Here is a 21,420-nt window from a genome sequence, read left to right as displayed (position 1 = left end):
CTACTTGAAACTTATTCTGCTTCTCTGAGCATTTTGTTCCATTGTCCATTTCTTCTTCTAACTCTTTAAATATGATTACTGCTTATATTTGAATGTCTCATTCGAAGTTGTCTCGATCACACTGCCAGACAGAGCTTTCTCTGCTCTAATTATGCACAATCTAAAAATGATTCTTGTTTCTTCTTCACCTCACTTGCTCTCTATTTTCTAACTGACTCCCAATCCTTCCAGGACTTAATCTATCTTTGAATAGGTACAACTACTCGAGAGCCAATCTGGTCATGTTCATCGTCATTTTGAACATTTCTATAGAATGTCTTCTTCGCCTTTTTCGCTTCTGGGACAGTATTTTTTTTCTTCTATTCTTGAACTGATGTTTCTCATTCTTAGAAATATTCATGTAAATCCCTTCTGTTCGTTCCAGTGCATTCAAGTTATTCCAAAAGTATGGTGCTCAGAACTGTCTGTGATACTCCAGCTCAGGTATGACCAGCAATTCTGGTAAGTTTGCACCAATCTGTTTACTGTTATTTCAGCTCTCTCTATTACTGTTTTGACACGTTTAACAGCTTACATACAAGCACCCCCACGTTTTGCTGCTTCTGAAGCCCCTTTAACAGAGTTGGCATTATCATACTTTGCATCTGCAAGGCCTTTCTACAAAAATGTCTCACCTCACACATCTCCACATTAAGCAACATTAGCAAAGGTCTGTCTTATCCTAGAAATGTTTTCTTCTACTCTCTTAGATCGGGCAGAAGATCTAAAATTTGAATATTCAGGTTCATTGTTCCTTCAAAGTGGAGTCACACTTATACAGAATAGTGAACAAACAGCAAATAACAAGGAAAAATGCACCTCCTCTGGCAATATATTTCAGGGACTTATCACCCTTTGTGTGACAAACTTGCCTCCCACATCTCCTTTAAAGTTCACGTCTTGCATTTTGAACTTGTGTTCCCAGTAATTGTCGTCTCCACCCCTGGAAAACCCACTTACTTTCCACTCTATCCAGGCCATTCATCATCTTATAAATCTCTATCAAGTCGCCCCTCAAACTCCTGCATTCCTTTGGAAACAAACCCAACCTGTCCAACCTTCCTTCGTAGCTCGAATTCTCTGTACCAGGCAAAATCCTTGTTGTCCTTTTGTGCACCCTTTCCAAAGCAACCACATTCTACTGGTCGTGTGTTGGCCACAACTGCATGCAAATTCCCCAATGAAGAAAACATTTGATATATTGGCCTTTCCTGGTCAGTGCATTGAGTATTGTAGTTGGGAGGTCATGTTTCGGGGTACAGGACACCATTTGGCCATGTTCTTCTCCCTGCTATAGCTAGAACGTTATAGAATCTGAAATTGTTCAGAAATGTTTTGAAGGACGTTGCCAGATTTAGAGGGTTTGAGCCAGAGGGAGAGGCTGAATAGTCCTGGACTATTTTCCCTGGGGCGTCGAAGGCTGTGGAGTGACTGTATAGACACGTATAAAATCATGACGCATGGTTAGGGTGAATAGCCAAAGTATTTTCACAAGCACAAGGAAGTCAAAAGCTAGAAGGCATTTGTTTAGGTAGAGTGGTTAAAGATTTAAAAGGGACACAAGGGGCATGCCGAATGTCGTTTGTGGATACAATGAATTCAGGAGAAAGTGGCATAGGCTTGCACAATTAAAATATTTCAAAGGTAGCTGTTAGGGTGTGTAAATGGGTAGCATTTAGAGGGCTATGGGCTGAGTGCTGTCAAATGGGACTAGATTAGTTTACGATGTCTGAATGACTTGGATAAGTGGATGGAAGTGTCTTTTTTCCACACTGTACAGCTCAGTGACTCTATACGTACAAACAGGATCAAGAAAGATTTATTCCTGGCTGTTATCATACTTTTGAACAGACCTCACATTGGTGATTTTGATCTCTCTCTATCTTTCTCTGTCTCTCTCTCTCTCTCTCTGCACCTTCTCTACAGTTGCAACACAGTATTCTGCACACATTTCTGCTAACCTGATGCACTTTGTATCAAACAATGTGCCTGTATCACACACAAAAACAACACTTTTCACCGTATCTCTGTTTATTGGACAATAATAAACCAATTTGAATCAAACTGCATCAGCTGCTTCCCTTCTCATTTGATCACATTTTTTTCAGTTCTACTGCGGTTCTTCAATGCCCCTACATTTTATGACATTTTCAACCTTCGAAATTATCCATCACATAATAAGACAGATAATTATAATGCGCCAGGAAATGCATGGGCGATGTGGAAGCAATTAGAAACAAAAACCGAATCAAGAGATATTCATCCGTGCAATTGTTTAAAAGTTGCCTGTTAACTTCATTCGAAAGCAAGCGTGAAACAATACCAAAATGAAAGTAAACTGGCATGGAGAAGATGACGTGAAATACAGTGGGCAGCTGCTGCAGATATGTATCAGAGTCCAGAGAATGGGGTAATAGAAGCCTTGGACTATGAGGAAGAAGAACAAGAGGGACATGGATCAGGCTGCGAAATCTATTGTCACAATTGCAGAACTTAACTTCACCTCATTAATTTCAATGGAAAATCCATAGCTCACCAAGGTAGAAAATTATGAAATTTCAGAACTATGAAGAAAGAACATTGCCTGTGACATAATTCCAAATGTCAGTCATTTACATTAAGGTCATCTCCATGTGTTCCAGATTCTGTAACTAGAAGTAAGAACAGTATCTGTTCTGCCAAGACTCTTCTGAATTATGCTTCAAATACTCATCATTCTCAACTTCATGTAGATTTTCTAATTTATTCAGTGTCTTATTATCAGAGAGTGCTCTCATCCCACGGACTAAACTGGAGAGCCTTCATTTTCATATCAATTGGATTTCACCTAGAAATGAAGACCAACATTTATCAGATAAGTAAGTTTTAAAATTAGCTCTGAGGAACTGCATTAAGATGGCTTTAGTGCTGTACTCTCATCCGAAAGTCATAATATCTAAAAACATTTTGTTTACTGAATTATGTGTTGTATATGCTTCTAAATATCTATGATAAATGGATAAGTAGACAACAGATTCTCCAATCAAAAACATTGACAAATTGTATGTCATATGAACACCATTCTGCCTTCGTGAATGGCCTCACACAAAAGCTGTACACCAGGAAATCTATTACTTAGCAACTATTCTGTCTAGTTCCGAAGAGGAGTCCCCTTAGAGTTTGACATTAAAATTTGTTCTCTCTCCCCAGATACTCCTAGACCTGTGGGTATCATCAATACTTTCTCGTGAGCAAGTTGGCACTCTTCCACAATATACTTTACATGACTTTGTTTTCACACAATCTGTTCATTTTTCATGCCTTTTTGTAAAGCTGTGAACCAACCTCTTCAATTGCTTTGTGTTGTCAACAAACCAAAATGCATTAATATTTGTTTCTTTTCATTCAAGTTATCAATAGCATATGCTTATAACTGGAGACACAGCAATGATCATTGCAAAACTCTAAAAGTATTGGACTTCATCGGATGGGGTATTGAGTACAAGAATTGGCAGGTCATGTTACAGTTGTATAAGGCTTTGGTTTGGCTACATTTAGAGTACTGTGTACAGTTCTGGTTGCCACATTACCAAAAAGATGTGGATGCTTTGGAAAGGGTGCAGAGGATGTTCGCTGGGATGTATGGAGAGTGCTAGCTATGAAAAATGGTTGAGGAGATTATGATTATTTTCCTTAGAAAGACGGAGATTGAGGGGGGACCTGATTGAGGTCGACAAAATCATGAGGGGTATAGACAAGGTGGATAGCAAAAAGCTTTTTTTTTACCTGAGTGGGGGATTCAATTACTTGGGGTCATGAGTTCAAAGTGAAAGGAGGAAACTTTAGGGGAGATATGCGTGGAAAGTTCTTAACGCAGATGGTATTGGGTGCCTGGAACGCGTTGCCAGTGGAGGTGGTAAACGCTGACACAATAGTGTATTTTAAGATGTATCTGGGCATGTACATGGATGGGCAGGGAGCAAAGGGATACAGATCCGTAGAAAACTGATGGCAGGTTTAGACAGAGGATCTTGATCGTCTCAGGCTTGGAGGCCCGAAGTGCCTGACCCTGTGCTGTGATTTTCTTTGTTCTTTGTTCTTTGCTCGATTGTCTGACAATTAAGATGCTTTGTCATTGCTTTCACTATCTTTGCAGCTGTGTCTGTTTTTAGAAAATCGAAGGCCAACCCTTGGAAGGATCCGTTCAGTCTCTCTCCTTTCAGCATTTTCTGATTTTATCACACACTTCACTGTTGGTGTCTTAGAGCTCTCAATTTCTGATAGATAACATGTGGGATTTGTAAAGTCACATTTAAAACCCCCTGCACTTTCTGCATTGCTGATGCTATTTTATTCCCAATTATTTTACGAGAAGGATCATGAGTTTGTCTTATCATAATTCTCTTGTGTGACATGTTTCACTGGCTGCCCAGGGTTTATTGTCTGTCCGTAAAAGTCCTACTGACAAGTTGGGGATGAACTGTGGTTTTCAACCGCTGCACACCATGTGTGTGGGTATACCTACAAAGTTCTTAATAGAGAGCGAATTCCAGAATTTTGACGCAATGGGAGGGAAGAAACCCCGATATATTTCCAAGTAAAAATGGCGCGAGGCTTGATGGGGAAGTTGCAGATGAATTACAGAACCACGCACAATACTCTGTTGTGGCGTAAAAAACATTTTACACAGTTCCAGAATAACCTTCCACCTATTAAAATCTATCCCTTGACTCATGAAAACAAGTATACCATGTGCCTTTGTAATCACGAGGTGCATCTGCCGTAATGGCTTAAGGGAATGGTATGCATGCCTACCAAGTTCCCTCTGATCCACAGAGCTTCCAAGCGTCTTGCCTTTCATCTTATATTCCCTTGCTTTTTTTGGCTGGACCAAGGACATTCCCACTCATTTGTCCAGATTGAATTCAACTGTGAGATGTATAATGTCCTGATTTGTCAAAAGATGGAAGTATGAATCCTGACCTCAGGTTTCATGACTGAGTATTATACTTTCAGTGGATCTCCACTGAAAGTCTATCAATTGGTATCAACTGGTTTTCAATCTAGCTCCTGAAATTATGCATTAGATCCAGGCCATATTTGGATGTCCTGTGTATCTCTTTTTATCCTAACCTTCAATTGTCCCTTCGTTCAGGGACACAGACTTGCAAACTGTCCTCCCGATATAACTGGTAAACTCATTATTAGCTGAAAACTGGCCTCAGCAGTCGGATGTTAGGGGCTTGCGATAAGCGTGGTAGTTCTTTTTATCTGTTCGCAGAAATTTGTGATTATGTGTACTTACAATGTCAAATGGTAATTTTATCCACTGTGGGGTTTTTTCTACTTTTATACCTTAAATCCTGCTGCCTGTTATCGTACCAAGGTTTTGTTTTAAATTACTGTTTATTTATTTTTTATTTATTTAACAAATGCCTGAACATTCAGCCTATTAACCCAATGTTTCTATTATGGAGAAAGAATAAGCAGTTGAGGTCTTTACTCTCTGAAGTTTCAAAGAATGAGATGATCTCTACTTGTGGTAGATACGATGCTCAAGTTTATTGACAAAGTATTCGTGGAAATTTAGCTTCTTCATGTGGGGCAATCTAATAGACGTGTTCATTGTCTGAAAGTAAGGGATCACAGATTTAAAATATTGGTGAAAAAAAATTACTTCTATCAAAGAGCTATGGTTCTGTGGAATTCACGAGTCCAGACTGCGAGCAATCTGGAATCTTGAGCATATGTAAACAGTGTAAACATTTTTTTTTAAATGAATAATTGGTTGGATGGTTGTGGATCAGGCAACAAAGTAGGATTCAGAGCGAGTTCAGTTTAGACGTGGTTGCTTCAAATGACGGAGCCGGTTCAGATGTCAGAATGATCTTCTCCTGCCCCTAGTTCTTCCAGCCTTATAATGGTGATATTCATGATAATATGACTTAAATACTGCCTTTGAGCATTTGCCTCTACGCATGTGTATCAGTCGTTCTGAACCAGACTGTTTCAGTGTTGCAATCTGTCATATCTATGAAAAAAATCAATATAAATTTGGAAAATTGTTTATACAGTTTTTTTTATTTTACATCTATTGGCAAAAGAAAAACATTCTTTTTCTCTCTCTCTGCCAGTGGCTACAGGCATGATTATCCCAAAAAGAATGATCCCTGAAGTCAGGGGTATGCATTTCATCTTCCAACCAATCAGACCATTTCATGCCTCTGTGTGGACTTTAATCTAGACAAATATCAGTTGATGCACTCGTGCAGGAAAAGCAAAGGAAGAGAATACAGGACAAAATGTTGCTCCCTTGCAAAGTTTGATATTCCGACGGAACTTGGTATGTGAGTCCAACGGTCCTTTAGGACGTCCGGAGAGGTAGATTAAGAGGTCATTGTGTACTCGCCTCAATTATCCGAGGCATGAAGTTTAAGTGCGGGGTGGGGGGGGGGCGAATGCTGGAACCCCACAAATTGTTGTGTAGGACACAGTTAGAGTATTGTGTACTGTTCTGCAATCTATTTGAAAGTTCCCTTCGAAGACTGAGTTGGAAATATATGAATGGGTCCAAATTCCGGAATCCCCTTCCTATTAGCATTTTTAGCCTACCTGCAGTACATGGGCTGCAGCAATTCAAGGCGACTGCTCACCACCGTTTTCTCAAATGGTCAGCTAGCTACAGGAAATAAATGCTAGCCAGCTAGTGACAGCATTTCACACTAGGGAATAAAAAAAGCCTCCAGTTTCCATCCTTCAAAAGCATCTGAAATAAAATAAAACAGTACACAAAAAGCAAAGGGACTTTTTACTGTCCATTTGCAAAGTAGATCTCACACGTTATATAGTAGAAATTGAGAGAAAACTGCAAATTACCAAAAGTGAATGATACGAATGAAAATCAGCAAGAACTGAAATGGACACCTTCCAATGGTTTATCTTCCACTGTGCTCAAAAAAAACCAGCTGTAAAGATAATGCAGGCAATATTGGATTTCAAAACTGACCAGATCCTACAATGATGCTAGATGACTGTATGGTTACAAACACAAAACAATCAATGAGCATACCTTCAAGAGAGAAGAGAAAATAAAATTCTGTCAGACACTTAGCGTGAAACAACACGTCAGGAACGAATGTATTCTATTGAGGAAGCTGTAACGGCTTGAGGATGGATTTCAAGAAAGCATTTTTCCCCAGCAATATTGTCAGGAGCAATTCAGAATGAACAGAAGATATCAGCATTGTTTACAAAGTTTATTTTTCACTGAAAGCTAAATGATTGCCCACGGGTCACAATTTGATTGTAAAAAGTCAAATGGGCGAATAATAGATATATTGTATTTTATATAAGATATGGTTTTATTGATAGAATCTGATAGAATCTGTAACTGATTACGAACAGATAAAATTTATTTTCATTTAAATATCAAAATCATTCCCTTATCTCTACAAATTCCTTCTGCTTCTACAACATCACTGTTACGTTTTACATATGAATGAAGAATACTCAAGAGCTTTCAGTTCTTGGGAATGTTATCTTCGTTCCTTCCACTTTACTGAAACTGTGCAAGTTGAAAGTTCACTCATTTTAAGCACGTGCATGCGGCTTATTTTTCCCTGAACTGTGGAATACGAGCACTGTCCATCCTCTGAATACAGAAGGCGCGTAATCTCTGAAGGCAGATGCACAAGGAGCTCATGCTCTGTGAACCCTGGACTGGAGATCTTTTACACCCCTGTTCTCGGGAGTTTGAGTATTGCGTCTTCTCTTGAATGCTTCCCAGGATTACCCCCTCATTCAGTGGCGGCCGGTTCTTTAGCTAACTGGGCCATTCACCCTGGAGATACATCCCTCACACTCACTGTCACTCAGTACGGCTTTCCTGCAAATTATCATTGATCTGGTAGGGCTGTTAATTGTAAATGGTGTTTATAATATGTAACATTTGTTCCTCTATGTTAGTGCATTTACAGCAAATTCAGTTTTTTTTAAATTCATTCACAGAATGTGAATGCCACTGTTCAGGCGAGCATTTATTACCCATTCCTATATGCGCACAATGCAATTAAAAGCCAACCATATTGCTTTATGTCTGGACTCAGATAAAGATCAGACTAGGACAGGACAGTAGCTTCATTCCCAAAAGTACTTTACAGTACGAGATGAGTTTTTGTATTGGCAATCAACAATGCTTTCATGGCCATTATTGGCCTCCTGAATCTGCATATTTATTGAGTTCAAGTTCTAACATCTAACATGGCAGCATTGGAATCCAGTTCCCCAGAGCATTACCTGGGTCTCTGAATTAATATTTCAGGAACAATGCCATTAGATTCCTGCTTCCCTTATAATTATGTAAGTGAAGGAAGTAAACAGTAAGAAATTTAGTTCTCCACATATGGGTTTTCTGCGAAACGGCAATGCAAGGAGAAACACATAATGTTATCTCTTTTTCACTTTTCCTTTTGATTAACTAATATGAGAATGTATGACAAAGATGTCAACACTTCCTTCAACCATTCCCTGAATTTACTTGGTGTAGCTGCATGTATATAGATATTTGTAAACGAGCTGAAATACATGAGAATGTGACCAGTTTCGGCGGCAAAATAAGCAGGGGCTTCATAAATGCCTTGATACAGCATTGTTTCAAATATGGACAAAAGAGCTAATTTCCAGAGGTGACGTTACAGTGACAACCTTTCAAATACAGGCAGCATTCAACCAATTGCTACCTCATGTAGCACTGGCCAAACTGCAACCAACTGGTACCGGAGTGGCAGGAGATCTCGAATGGTTGGAGTCATACCTGACACAGAAGAATATGGCAGGGATAATGGGAACTGCAGATGCTGGAGAATTCAAGATAACAAAGTGTGAAGCTGGATGAACACAGCAGGCCAAGCAGCATCTCAGGAGCACCTGTGCTTAGTCTGCTGTGTCCATCCAGCTTCACACTTTGTTATCACAAAAGAAAATGGCCATAGTTGCATGAAGCCAGTCCTCTCTGTTCCAGGACATCTCTGCAGGAGTTCTTCAGCCTAGTGTCCGAGGCCCAATGATGCTCAGCTGCTTCATAAACGACCTTCACTCTGTCATATGATCAAAAGTCGAGCTGTTGGCCAGTTATTGCACAATCTTCAGCTCTGTTCATGACCCCTCAGGTACAGACACAGTCCATGTTTAAGTGCAACAAGATCTGGATAAAATCCAGGCTTTGCTGACAAGCCATAAATAACATTTGCACCACATAAATGCCAGAACATGACCATCACCAATAACAGACAACCTAATACCACTTCTTGACACTCAATGATGTTACCATCACGGAATTGTGCACTATCAGCATCCAGGGGATTAGCATTGACCAAGAACTCAGCTGGGCTCATGACATGAACAAAGTGGCTACAAGAGCTGGTCAGAGGCTACGAATACTGCAGCAAGTAGCTGACCACTTGACACCCCAAATCCTGCCCACCATCTACTAAGAACAACTCAGGTGTGTAAAGGAATACTCTCTACTTTCCTAGGTGAGTGCAGCACCAACAACACTCCAAAAGGTTAACATCGACGTGGACAATGGAGCTCCCTGATTGGAATTATATCCACAAGCATCTACTCCCTTCGCCACTGACCTTATTTAGTAGCAGTGTGTACTACCTACAATATGTACTGCATAATTCACCAAATACAGCACCTGCCATAGACACGACGACTTCCATCCAAAAGGACAAGTGTGACAGGTGCACGAAAGAATCACCCTCTTCAGTTTCCCTTCAAGCCACCTACCATCCCGCTTTGAGAATACAGCGCAGTTCCTTCACTGTCGCTGGATCAAAATCATAGAATTCCCTCCCCACTGGTATTGTGGATCAACCCAAAGCAGGGACTCGACAGCGGTTCAAGAATGCACCTCAGCTCCAAGTACTCAAGAGCAAGTGGTAACCTGCAATAAATGCTGGCTAGCTAGCGACGCCCAAATTCCAAAAATAAATCAACAAGATATTTCAGAGAATCGACAGTGTTTGCATCCTCATGGATAAAAAGCTCACAGCTGCTTACAGCCACAGATAAACAAAACTACCCGATATAATGAAATTTAAAATAATGTGCATTCTTCGACTCTCAATCTCTGGATATCTTTGTCTCTATTGTGTCCTTGATTGGCCCTCTGAGCTCCTTTGGCAAATACAGTAGGTCTGATGGCCAAGCAGTTAAATACACATATAAGGAAAGTGAAATCTAACGAACTGAAGTGCTTTGTAACTAGAAGAATGCTACTGCGAGCAGTATTTTAAAGAAGTTCAAATTAGCGCACCAACCACACTGAACGTGATGATTACTTGTTCTGGTCGATATGCAAACCAAAAGGGTATGCTTTCCAGGTACACCAAGGCAGATGTGACTATTATAACTGCAGCTACTGTCTTCACTCTGCAATACTTTTTCTTTCGCTTCTCACAACTTATAGGCACCCAGCGATCACATGTGAACATGTGAGTGAACCACACTGTCAGTAACGGGCCGACAGAGTTCATGCATTTAAATAACTTCCAAGTTCTACAGTAGGAGCAGAAGGGACGTTTGAAGTGATAACTGAAAATGTGATTCACAAGTACGCTGATGGTCATGGGCAGAGGTGCTGCAGCTGCTGTGAGGAACATACAGGCAGAAGCACAATCCCTAGGGCGCATTTTCCCCTGAAGGGAACGATCATCCTCATCAGGGTCACTGCAAGTCAAATAGAACATGATTATAAATGGGGTCACTCAGAAAGCTAACATCAAACAAGTTTTGGAACTTATATCATGGAAAAACAAAGCACTAAACATTCAGTACAGAGGGACCGGAAATTGAGGTGAGTTTAAACATCTTCAAATTAAGTGTTTTCACCCATTGCATGGAACAAAGCCGAGTACAGCAATACAATTCTTCACAGGTATAGGTATTATGACATGGAGACTGGGGGATAAATTGAATAAGCCTCCCTATCCATGTATTTGCAACAAAAAAAATTGCAGTGAACAATCAATTTGACCTCAACTGTTCTATCCTAGACATTTTGAATAATTATTTTTGCATTTTATGAATGCCTGATGATAGACTTCAGGTTCACAGCTCAAACAAAAGACTAACTGTGAAAAAAAAACCCTACGCTTAGCAGAGCAAATTTAACTAACATATTCATGGAAATAATGCCATAGATTTAATCAATTCCCCTTTAACATTGGCCCTCACACAAAATCAGATGGACCACTAGACAGAGTTAAGGGAGATATCATATGGAAAAACATATATGAGATGTAACTGGCTAGTTTACCTTAGTTGCTTCAACCATCCATAACATCACAGGCACGTGGGATGGTATGGTGCTTCGTTTCTGATGACACTGATGCATGCAGACGGCTTACATTAGGTTCTGATGAATATTCATTTATTTTTTTACCGCTGGTGTTAGAGGCTATGAGCTTTCAATGAGTTGAAAGTGCAACCAGAGATCAATCAAACCTCTCCTGACGTTTTCTAACATAAACGTTGTCCAAAAACCAATCCAGCTCTAGCCTCTCTCCGCCTGACTGACTGCTCGCCACAAGATACCACTTAACATTACCATCAACCATCTGCTTGATCTTCGTGCCGATCTGGAGTGAAACTGCTTACAGAGTATATTTAATTAGAAACAGCCTGCAATTAACATTCGGTCCTGATGTCAAAAACTGACACCAGCTTCTATATTCTTGTTTTTTTTTAAAGTAGAAAAAAAAATCAATCATAGTTCACGGGTCACAATTCAGCTCCCAGCTTAACGTTCATTCCTCCAAACCAAATGATAGAAAGAATAAAATGAGATTGTGAAGAATCAGCAAGGGTTCTCATACAGGATATAAGATCAGGTATACACTCAGATGGTATTGATTGTGAAATGATTGATGTTCACTATTTGCACTGAAGGATTGTACACAGAAATCAGCAGGTCAGCATTCAGAACTGGCTTAGATTATTGGCACGTCATCACTAAATGTTTTCTGTTACGGAATTCAGAGTGATTACTAAATGTCACTAAACAACACTCAATTTCTGTTTAGACGTCTTTAAGAGCTGCTGACCTGCGTCATTTTCTGCGAAGAAACTTCAAACATCTGGGTCTCAAGACTTGTTTCAAAACTTGCAGAGTATGCCATCTCATCTCCGCTTTGTTAAACAGGCCTCAGATCTGAGGCCCTTCCCCACTTCCGGCTGTATCCGATTTGTGGCCTGCTAACTTGTAAACATTTTAACTCTCCTTCTCAGACCAATATGGAGATAATGCAAATGAGTGACGATGAGACATTTCATGAAATTGAATGAATGGAATAACATCGCTGAAAGTAAGTGATTGGCACAATCACAGAAGAACATAAATGAGTTGCAGTCTGCCATCATGTTGGCTTCCTGTCAATTCTGATGAATATGCTGAATCTTAAAGCATTTTTGTACAAATTATTTTTGAATTGTCCTCTGTGTTATCATTGATCAGAGTAATTTATCATCAAATGTGTTGACCATCTTTTGATGTTGGTGGAGGGTGCATGGTATACTATTAGTGATTTAGATTATTGTCTCCTTGTCGCAGTGAGCTGTGGGGCTCACTGGATATATTTAAATCTGTGGCATATAATTTCTGCATCAGGGCAGGAATCAAAGGCTATGAGTAAAGGGGGGAGGGAATGGGCGTGAGGATTGTCTGATCGGCCATGGTCTAATTGAATGATGGAGCAGGATCGAGGGGCCAAGCGGCCTACTGTTGTTGCTTTTATAATGGTCTTTTGCTCTTGGGCGTTCTTGAATTTTTGCTCAACTGCAATTTTAAAAAAATCAAAAGAAAAGATGATATAAGAAGAGGCTGAGCAAAGCATTTTCAAGATTACCATACAATATGTTTTATCACAGGAAAGGCAGAAACCCTGCATAATATGCGGCCTTCCATATTCGTCAGTGATAAAGTGTTAATTGAATGAATGATACTTATTCTACAGCCATATTTAATGTTTTTAACGTTGATGGTGATAGAGTCAGATGCTTCAAGTGGAGCTCGAGCACTCATCACTTTCTTTCTTGCCTCTTTCTTTTTTCCCCTCTCTTCTTGTTCATTTGCTGCTGTTATTGGCTCTCTACTGCCGCACAGAAGAAATGAAGTATCGCCTTGGCTATACACAGCTTTTGGAGGTCTCTCTGCTTGGCAATATCACAGCCCAGACAAGGAAAAGTTGAGAAGGAGAATCCTTCGTGGTAATTTCAGCTGGTATTGGATTTGAGCCCGCGTTCCTGCCATTACTCAGTATCATAAACCAGCTAACATAGCAAACCTGCCCCAAGAGTTGGTTGGACAGGGTAGGGATTTTTTTTTTAGTTGGGGTTCAGAAGAGTGATGTTAACTTGATTGAAATTTCAACAATAAAATCCTGAATAATCTTGCAAAGATTGCTGTAAAATGCAGAAATGTACGTGATTCCTTCAAAATGACCAAGTAGATAAAAATTGCTGGAGAAACTCGAAAGAAGAATCAATGGAATTGGCACGTTAACTTTGCTTTCCGTTCAAAGACGATTTGATTTGATTTATTATTGTCATATGTACCTAAGTACAGTGAAAAGTTTCGTTCTGTATGCAGTATTAGCAGATTGTAACAGTCAAAGATCATAGATGTTGCCCAGGGTTTAGTATACAGTAACAGCTGCAAAGAAAGTGCACAATTAACAGGATCCACGGTTGATTTGAAACTTGAGAAGTCCATTCAGAAGTCTAAAAACAGCGAGGAAGAAGCTATTCTTGAACTTAGTTATAAATGTGTTTAAGCTCATGTATCCTGCGCCTAATTGAAGAGTTTGGAAGAGATTACAACCAAAGTGGGAAGTGTCTTTGATTACCTCGACTGCCTTTCCAAGACAGTGAGAAGTGTAGTTGGACTCAGTGGACGGAAGGTTAGCACATAGAACATAGAACATAGAACATAGAACAGTACAGCACAGAACAGGCCCTTCAGCCCACAATGTTGTGCCGACCATTGATCCTCATGTATGCACCCTCAAATTTCTGTGACCATATGCATGTCCAGCAGTCTCTTAAATGACCCCAATGACCTTGCTTCCACAACTGCTGCTGGCAACGCATTCCATGCTCTCACAACTCTCTGTGTAAAGAACCGGCCTCTGACATCCCCTCTATACTTTCCACCAACCAGCTTAAAACTATGACCCCTCGTGTTAGCCATTTCTGCCCTGGGAAATAGTCTCTGGCTATCAACTCTATCTATGCCTCTCATTATCTTGTATACCTCAATTAGGTCACCTCTCCTCCTCCTTTTCTCCAATGAAAAGAGACCGAGCTCAGTCAACCTCTCTTCATAAGATAAGCCCTCCAGTCCAGGCAGCATCCTGGTAAACCTCCTCTGAACCCTCTCCAAAGCATCCACATCTTTCCTATAATAGGGCGCCCAGAACTGGACGCAGTATTCCAAGTGCGGTCTAACCAAAGTTTTATAGAGCTGCAACAAGATCTCACGACTCTTAAACTCAATCCCCCTGTTAATGAAAGCCAAAACACCATATGCTTTCGTAACAACCCTGTCCACTTGGGTGGCCATTTTAAGGGATCTATGTATCTGCACACCAAGATCCCTCTGTTCCTCCACGCTGCCAAGAATCCTATCCTTAATCCTGTACTCAGCTTTCAAATTCGACCTTCCAAAATGCATCACCTCGCATTTATCCAGGTTGAACTCCATCTGCCACCTCTCAGCCCATCTCTGCATCCTGTCAATGTCCCGCTGCAGCCTACAACAGCCCTCTACACTGTCAACGACACCTCCGACCTTTGTGTCGTCTGCAAACTTGCTGACCCATCCTTCAATTCCCTCGTCCAAGTCATTAATAAAAATTACAAACAGTAGAGGCCCAAGGACAGAGCCCTGTGGAACCCCACTCACCACTGACTTCCAGGCAGAATATTTTCCTTCTACTACCACTCGCTGTCTTCTGTTGGCCAGCCAATTCTGTATCCAAGCAGCTAAGTTCCCCTGTATCCCATTCCTCCTGACCTTCTGAATGAGCCTTCCATGGGGAACCTTATCAAATGCCTTACTGAAATCCATATACACCACATCCACAGCTCGACCCTCATCAACCTTTCTAGTCACATCCTCAAAAAACTCGATAAGGTTTGTAAGGCATGACCTACCACATGTGGTGGTATGATTCTGTTCACAACTCCCTGTGGTCTTTTTATGGTCCTTGGCAGAGCAGTTGCCATACCAAGCCATAATGCATCCAGATAGAATACTTTCTCTGGCGCAGATGTAAAAGTTATGGAGAGCCCTTCTTGGCATGATGCATTTGCTTCGCGTCCTGAGGAAGACGAGATTTTGTTCTGCTTTCTTAATCATGGCATGAACCTGAGTTTTCCAAGACAAATTTTTGGTGATGGTCACTCCTGTAAATTTCACGATTTTGGCCATCTCCACTTCAGTGCATTTTTTTGCAAATAGGGGAGTGCATTCCTCCTTTCTTCCTGAATTGAATTATCAGTTCTGAGGAGAGATTGGTAACTTTAGACCATGCAAAGTTGTAGATGGATTTCAGACTAAAATTAGTAACGTAGTCATGACTGTACAGGGGTTTCAGTTTGAGTCTGACTACGCAGCCTTGTGGGGTGCCAGTATTGAGCATCATTGTGGAGGACATATCATTTCCTATCCTGACTGATTGCAGCCTGTGGGACAGGAAGTCGATGGTCGAGTTACAGAGGGCAGAGCAGAGACTGGGTCTGGGAGTTGGAAAGTTATTTTCATTGGGATTATAGTTTTGAAAGAAGATCTGAGTTCAAGAAGTAGGAGCCTAGCATAGATACCCTTATTGACCAGATTTTTTCAGGAATGACTTGTTTCTACTCTTTATTTTGTTTTACTTATGAATGATTTTTCTTGTGGATCAATCCAGAACTGTTTGTTTGCAAATTAAGGCTCACCTTTGTAGAGCATAGAATACGTTGTTATTTTCTTTTCTCTTGGTTTGTTGCTTGGCGCTGGAGGTTTCTTTCTCTGAAGTTGGTAGATGTAGAGTCATTAAATGTTTTTTTTTTTCAGGACAGGGTATATTCCTTTTTTGGTAAGCCAAACAACAGTTATTTGGTCATAAGGGAGGAAGCAAAGTGATGAGAAATGTGAAACACAAATGGCAGCTTTGAACTTAGTGATAAGCAGGGCTGACTCAAAGGGGCCAATGGTATGATACTGCGCCTATTTCTGAAGTTCTAATGTCCATATGTATTTGAACTGTGAAAGAAATAACTTTTCATGTGACTGATTTTTTTTGTAAAAAAAGAACTGCAAATGAATAACTTTCATGAGGAAATTATGACTTGGATAACTATTCTGCTCTGTGATACTGTCAAATGTCAACATGTTATTGATTGGGCTTGCTGCAGTTACCATAAACACTAAGCATCAGTTTAAACCACCAACCATTGCTTCTTTTTAATCAGAGTATGGGACTAACTTGTTTATGTGTGAGTTCTGCTTTGGTGTGTCCATGCACCCAAACCAACGCTTATAGTGAGTGTACAGATATTTGCTAGTTACGAGAAGACATTTTGCAAAATAGAAAATTGTTTTCCAAAGTAACAAAAACACACAAACACCCCATTTGATTTTAAACTTAAATGAACAGAATAATGCAAAAGTATGCCACAAAATGTGTTAAGTATCAGCATGGCTTAGGTGGATGGGGGAAGGGCAGTTGACGTGATGTACATGGACTTCAGTAAAGCCTTTCATAAGGTTCCACATGGTAGGCTATTGGAGAAAATACAGAGGCACGAGATTGAGGGAGATTTAGCAGTTTGGATTAGAAACTGGCTTTCTGTAAGAAGGCAGCGAGTGGTGGTTGATGGAAAATATTCAGCCTGGAGTTCGGATACGAGTGGTGTGTCTCAAGGATCGGTTTTGGGACCACTGCTGTTTGTCATTTTTATAAATGACTTGGATGCAGGCATAGATGGATGGGTTAGTAAGTTTGCAGACGACACTAAAGTTGGCGGAGTGGTGGACAGTGTGGAAGAATGTTGCAGGTTGCACGGAGACTTGGATAAACTGCAGAATTGGGCTGAAAGGTGGCAAATGGAGCTTAATACAGATTAATGTGAGGTGACTCACTTTGGGAGGAATAATAGGAAGGCAGAATACCGGGTCAATGGAAAGATTCTTGGCAGTGTGGATGTGCAGAGGGATCTTGGTGTCCATGTACATAGATCCCTGAAAGTTGCCACCCAGGTTGATAGTGCTGTTAAGAAGGCTTACGGTGTGTGAGGTTTCATTGGTAGAGGGATTGAGTTCCGGAGCCGTGATGTCATGCTGCAACTGTACAAAATGCTAGTGCGCCGTCATTTGGAATATTGCGTGCAGTTCCGGTCGCCCCACTACCCGGAAGGATGTGGAAGCATTGGAAAAGGCACAGAGCAGATCTACCAGGAAGTTGCCTGGTCTGGAGCGCAGGGCCTATGAAGAAAGGCCGAGGGACTTGGGTCTGTTCTCATTGGAGAGAAGGAGGCTAAGAGGGGATTTAATAGAGACATACAAGATGATCAGAGGATTAGATAGGGTGGACAGTGAGAGTCTTTTTCCGAGGATGATGGCTTCAACTTGTACAAGGGGGTATAGCTACAAATTGAAGGGTGACGGATTTAAGACAGATGTCAGAAGCAGGCTCATTACTCAGAGAGTGATGAGGGCGTGGAACGCCCTGCCTGCAAATGTAGTTAACTTAGTCACATTAGCGGCATTTAAACAGTCCTTGGATAAGCATATGACGGGATAGTGTAGGGGGAGGGGCTTAGATTAGTTCACAGGTCAGCGCAACATCAAGGGCTGAAGGGCCTGGTCTGCGCTGTATTGTTCTATGTTCTGTGTTCACTCTTCAGAGTTGTCATCTCAAAAGAAAGATCGCTGGCTCCAAAACGTTAACTCTGTTTTGTCTACACGGATTCCAATAGACTTGAAGCAATTCTCCAGCTGTTTCTCCTCTTGTGACAATACTTGCTGTGTTCAACGGATACTGAAACAATCTAAAACTAACAGTGAACTAAGACATCGTCTGTTTCTAAGTCCTGCAACATCAGTGTGAGATGATGAGTGGAAACTGCCCAAACCATATGTTGTGTGTTGTATCATAAAGTATTTGGCAAGATTGTTCTAGCTACTGGCAGCATTTGGAAAACTAAATACTGCCTCTCCCTTTTTATAAAGAGTCATGTGCTCAGACGACATTCTTCAAATCCCTTCCCCAGTGGCACTGTCCATGTTTCTATCTCACAGATGTCCACAAACTGACATTGGGAAGTGGGAATTTAATCTCCGACTAACAGTGGAGATCAACACACATATATTAGTGGAACTGATGAATTGTTACTACCCCCTAATTCCACCGGCTTGAATTTTAATGATTGCAAAAATCTTGCTTTCCATGCCAATTTATCACATTTTTGCTGATTTGCATGAATTACATTTCTTTTTTTTTACAATGACAAATTCTCTGCAACTATAAAACACCTTGTTCTAGTATTGTTGAGTATTTGAAAGTTGTTTCACATTCATCACGAGGATTAGCAAAACAGTGATGAAAAGAAGAAACATCGTTTGTGTGTTCAAAAAATATACTGAGTTACAACAAATTATTGACTGATTCCCACAGGGATTACTACAACAAAATCGAGTTTTAAAAATTGATGCTCAAACAATCAAGGCAAATTTTTCGCCAGATCTGCCAAAAAACAAAATTGTAGTGGTAAACAAATATCAAAACAAATTCCATAGAGGGAATGAATCATCAGTTCAGTTTCATAATAAGACCATAAGACCATACCAAAAAGAACAGGAGCAGATCTTTCAGCCCACCTAGGCTGTTCCAGAACTCCTCATGTTCACATTCCTGCCATTTCCCTGTTACCCTCAATTCCCAACTGATCAAGAGGCTCTCTCTCTCTCTCTCACACACACACACACACACACACACACACACACACACAGACAGACACACACACACACACACACACACACACACACACACACAGCCTTAAGCAGACACAAGCATCCTCCATCATCATCAACACCTACAGCTCCCTGTGGTCAGGAATATCAAAGATAACAACTCCCTGAGGGAAGAATTTTCTAAGTCTTCAATTGATGCTCCTTTATTCTGAGCCTATTACCATTGATGCTAGACTGTCCAATAAGGTAGAAATTTATTTCTGACACAGTCATATCTGTCACTAAATCTGCTGATCTGTTTTGAGTCATGGCATTTTGTACGGTCGCTTGCTTAACGTCATGGAGTCAGTCATACAGGATGAAAACAGACTCTTCAGCCCAAGCATTCCATGCCGAGCATAATCCCAAACAAAACTCGCTCCACCTGTTTGTTCCTGACCCACAATCCCTGCCAACCTTTCCTCTTCATGGACTCATCCATCTGTCTTTTAAATGTTGGAATTGCACCCACATCCAACACTTCCTCAGGACGTTCATTCCACACGTGAAACACCATCTGTAAAACAAAAGTCCCTTTTTTTAATCTCTCTCCTCCCACCTTGAAAATGTGCTCTCGCTTGTTAAAATTCCACATCATAGGGAAAATACAACTGTCATTAATTCTATCTATACCTCTCCTTACTTTATAAGCACCTGTCAGGTCGCCTCTCAAACTCCAATGCGCCATTAAAAAAATAAAAGCCTATCCAGCTTTTCTTACAACTCAATCCTTCCAAATTCAGCAGCATCCTGGAAAATCTCTTCTGAAACCTGCCCACCTTAATAGTACCATTCTTTGAACTGGGTGATCAGAACTGGACGTAATACTCAAAAAGAGGCCACAATGTGTAGCACAACCTCAATATGACCTTCCCAATTGCTATACTCAAAGAACAGAGCAATAAATCTCAACTGTCAAATGCCTTTTTGCCCACTCTATATGATATGCTAACTTCAAAAAATTCTGTACCTGTATTCCAGGCTCCCCACTCCAACCTCTCCCCCGCAGAACGGGCAGCCCTCCACTCCCTCCGCTCCAACCTCAACCTCACCATCAAACCTGCAGACAAGGGTGGCGCAGTGGTAGTATGGCGCACTGACCTCTACATCGCCGAGGCCAGACGCCAACTCTCCGACACCACCTCCTACCACCCCCTCGATCATGACCCCACACCCGAGCACCAAACCATCATCTCCAACACCATTCATGACCTCATCACCTCAGGGGACCTCCCATCCACAGCCTCCAACCTCATTGTTCCCCAACCCCGCACGGCCCGTTTCTATCTCCTTCCCAAAATCCACAAACCTGCCTGCCCTGGTCGAAACATCGTCTCAGCCTGCTCCTGCCCCACTGAACTCATCTCCACCTATCTGGACTCCATTTTCTCACCTTTGGTCCAGGAACTCCCCACCTACGTCCGTGACACCACCCACGCCCTCCACCTCCTCCAGGACTTCCATTTCCTTGGCCCCCAACACCTCATATTCACAATGGACTTCCAGTCCCTATACACCAGCATTCCACATGCATATGGCCTCAAGGTCCTCCGCTTCTTCCTGTCCCGCAGGCCCGACCAGTCCCCCTCCACCGACACCCTCATCCGCCTAGCTGAACTCGTCCTCACCCTCAACAACTTCTCTTTTGACTCCTCCCACTTCCTACAGACTAAGGGGGTGGCCATGGGCACCCGCATGGGCCCCTGCTATGCCTGCCTCTTTGTAGGTTACGTGGAACAGTCCCTCTTCCGCACCTACACAGGCCCCAAACCCCACCTCTTCCTCCGGTACATTGATGACTGTATCGGCGCCGCCTCTTGCTCCCCAGAGGAGCTCGAACAGTTCATCCACTTCACCAACACTTCCACCCCAACCTTCAGTTCACCTGGGCAATCTCCAACACATCCGTCACCTTCCTGGACCTCTCCGTCTCCATCTCAGGCAACCAGCTTGTAACTGATGTCCATTTCAAGCCCACCGACTCCCACAGCTACCTAAAATACACCTCCTCCCACCCACCCTCCCGCAAAAATTCCATCCCCTATTCCCAATTCCTCCGCCTCCGCCGCATCTGCTCCCACGATAAGACATTCCATTCCGGCACACCCCAGATGTCCCAGTTCTTCAAGGACCGCAACTTTCCCCCCACAGTGATCGAGAACGCCCTTGACCGCGTCTCCCGTATTTCCCTCACACCCCTCCCCCGCCACAACCGCCCAAAGAGGATCCCCCTCGTTCTCACACATCACCCTACCAACCTCCGGATACAACGCGTCATCCTCCGACACTTCTGCCATTTACAATCCGACCCGACCACCCAAGACATTTTTCCATCCCCACCC

The sequence above is a fragment of the Stegostoma tigrinum genome, chromosome 46 (assembly GCF_030684315.1).
Source record: "Stegostoma tigrinum isolate sSteTig4 chromosome 46, sSteTig4.hap1, whole genome shotgun sequence".
Classification (NCBI taxonomy): domain Eukaryota; kingdom Metazoa; phylum Chordata; class Chondrichthyes; order Orectolobiformes; family Stegostomatidae; genus Stegostoma; species Stegostoma tigrinum.
This window is presented reverse-complemented; position numbering follows the sequence as displayed.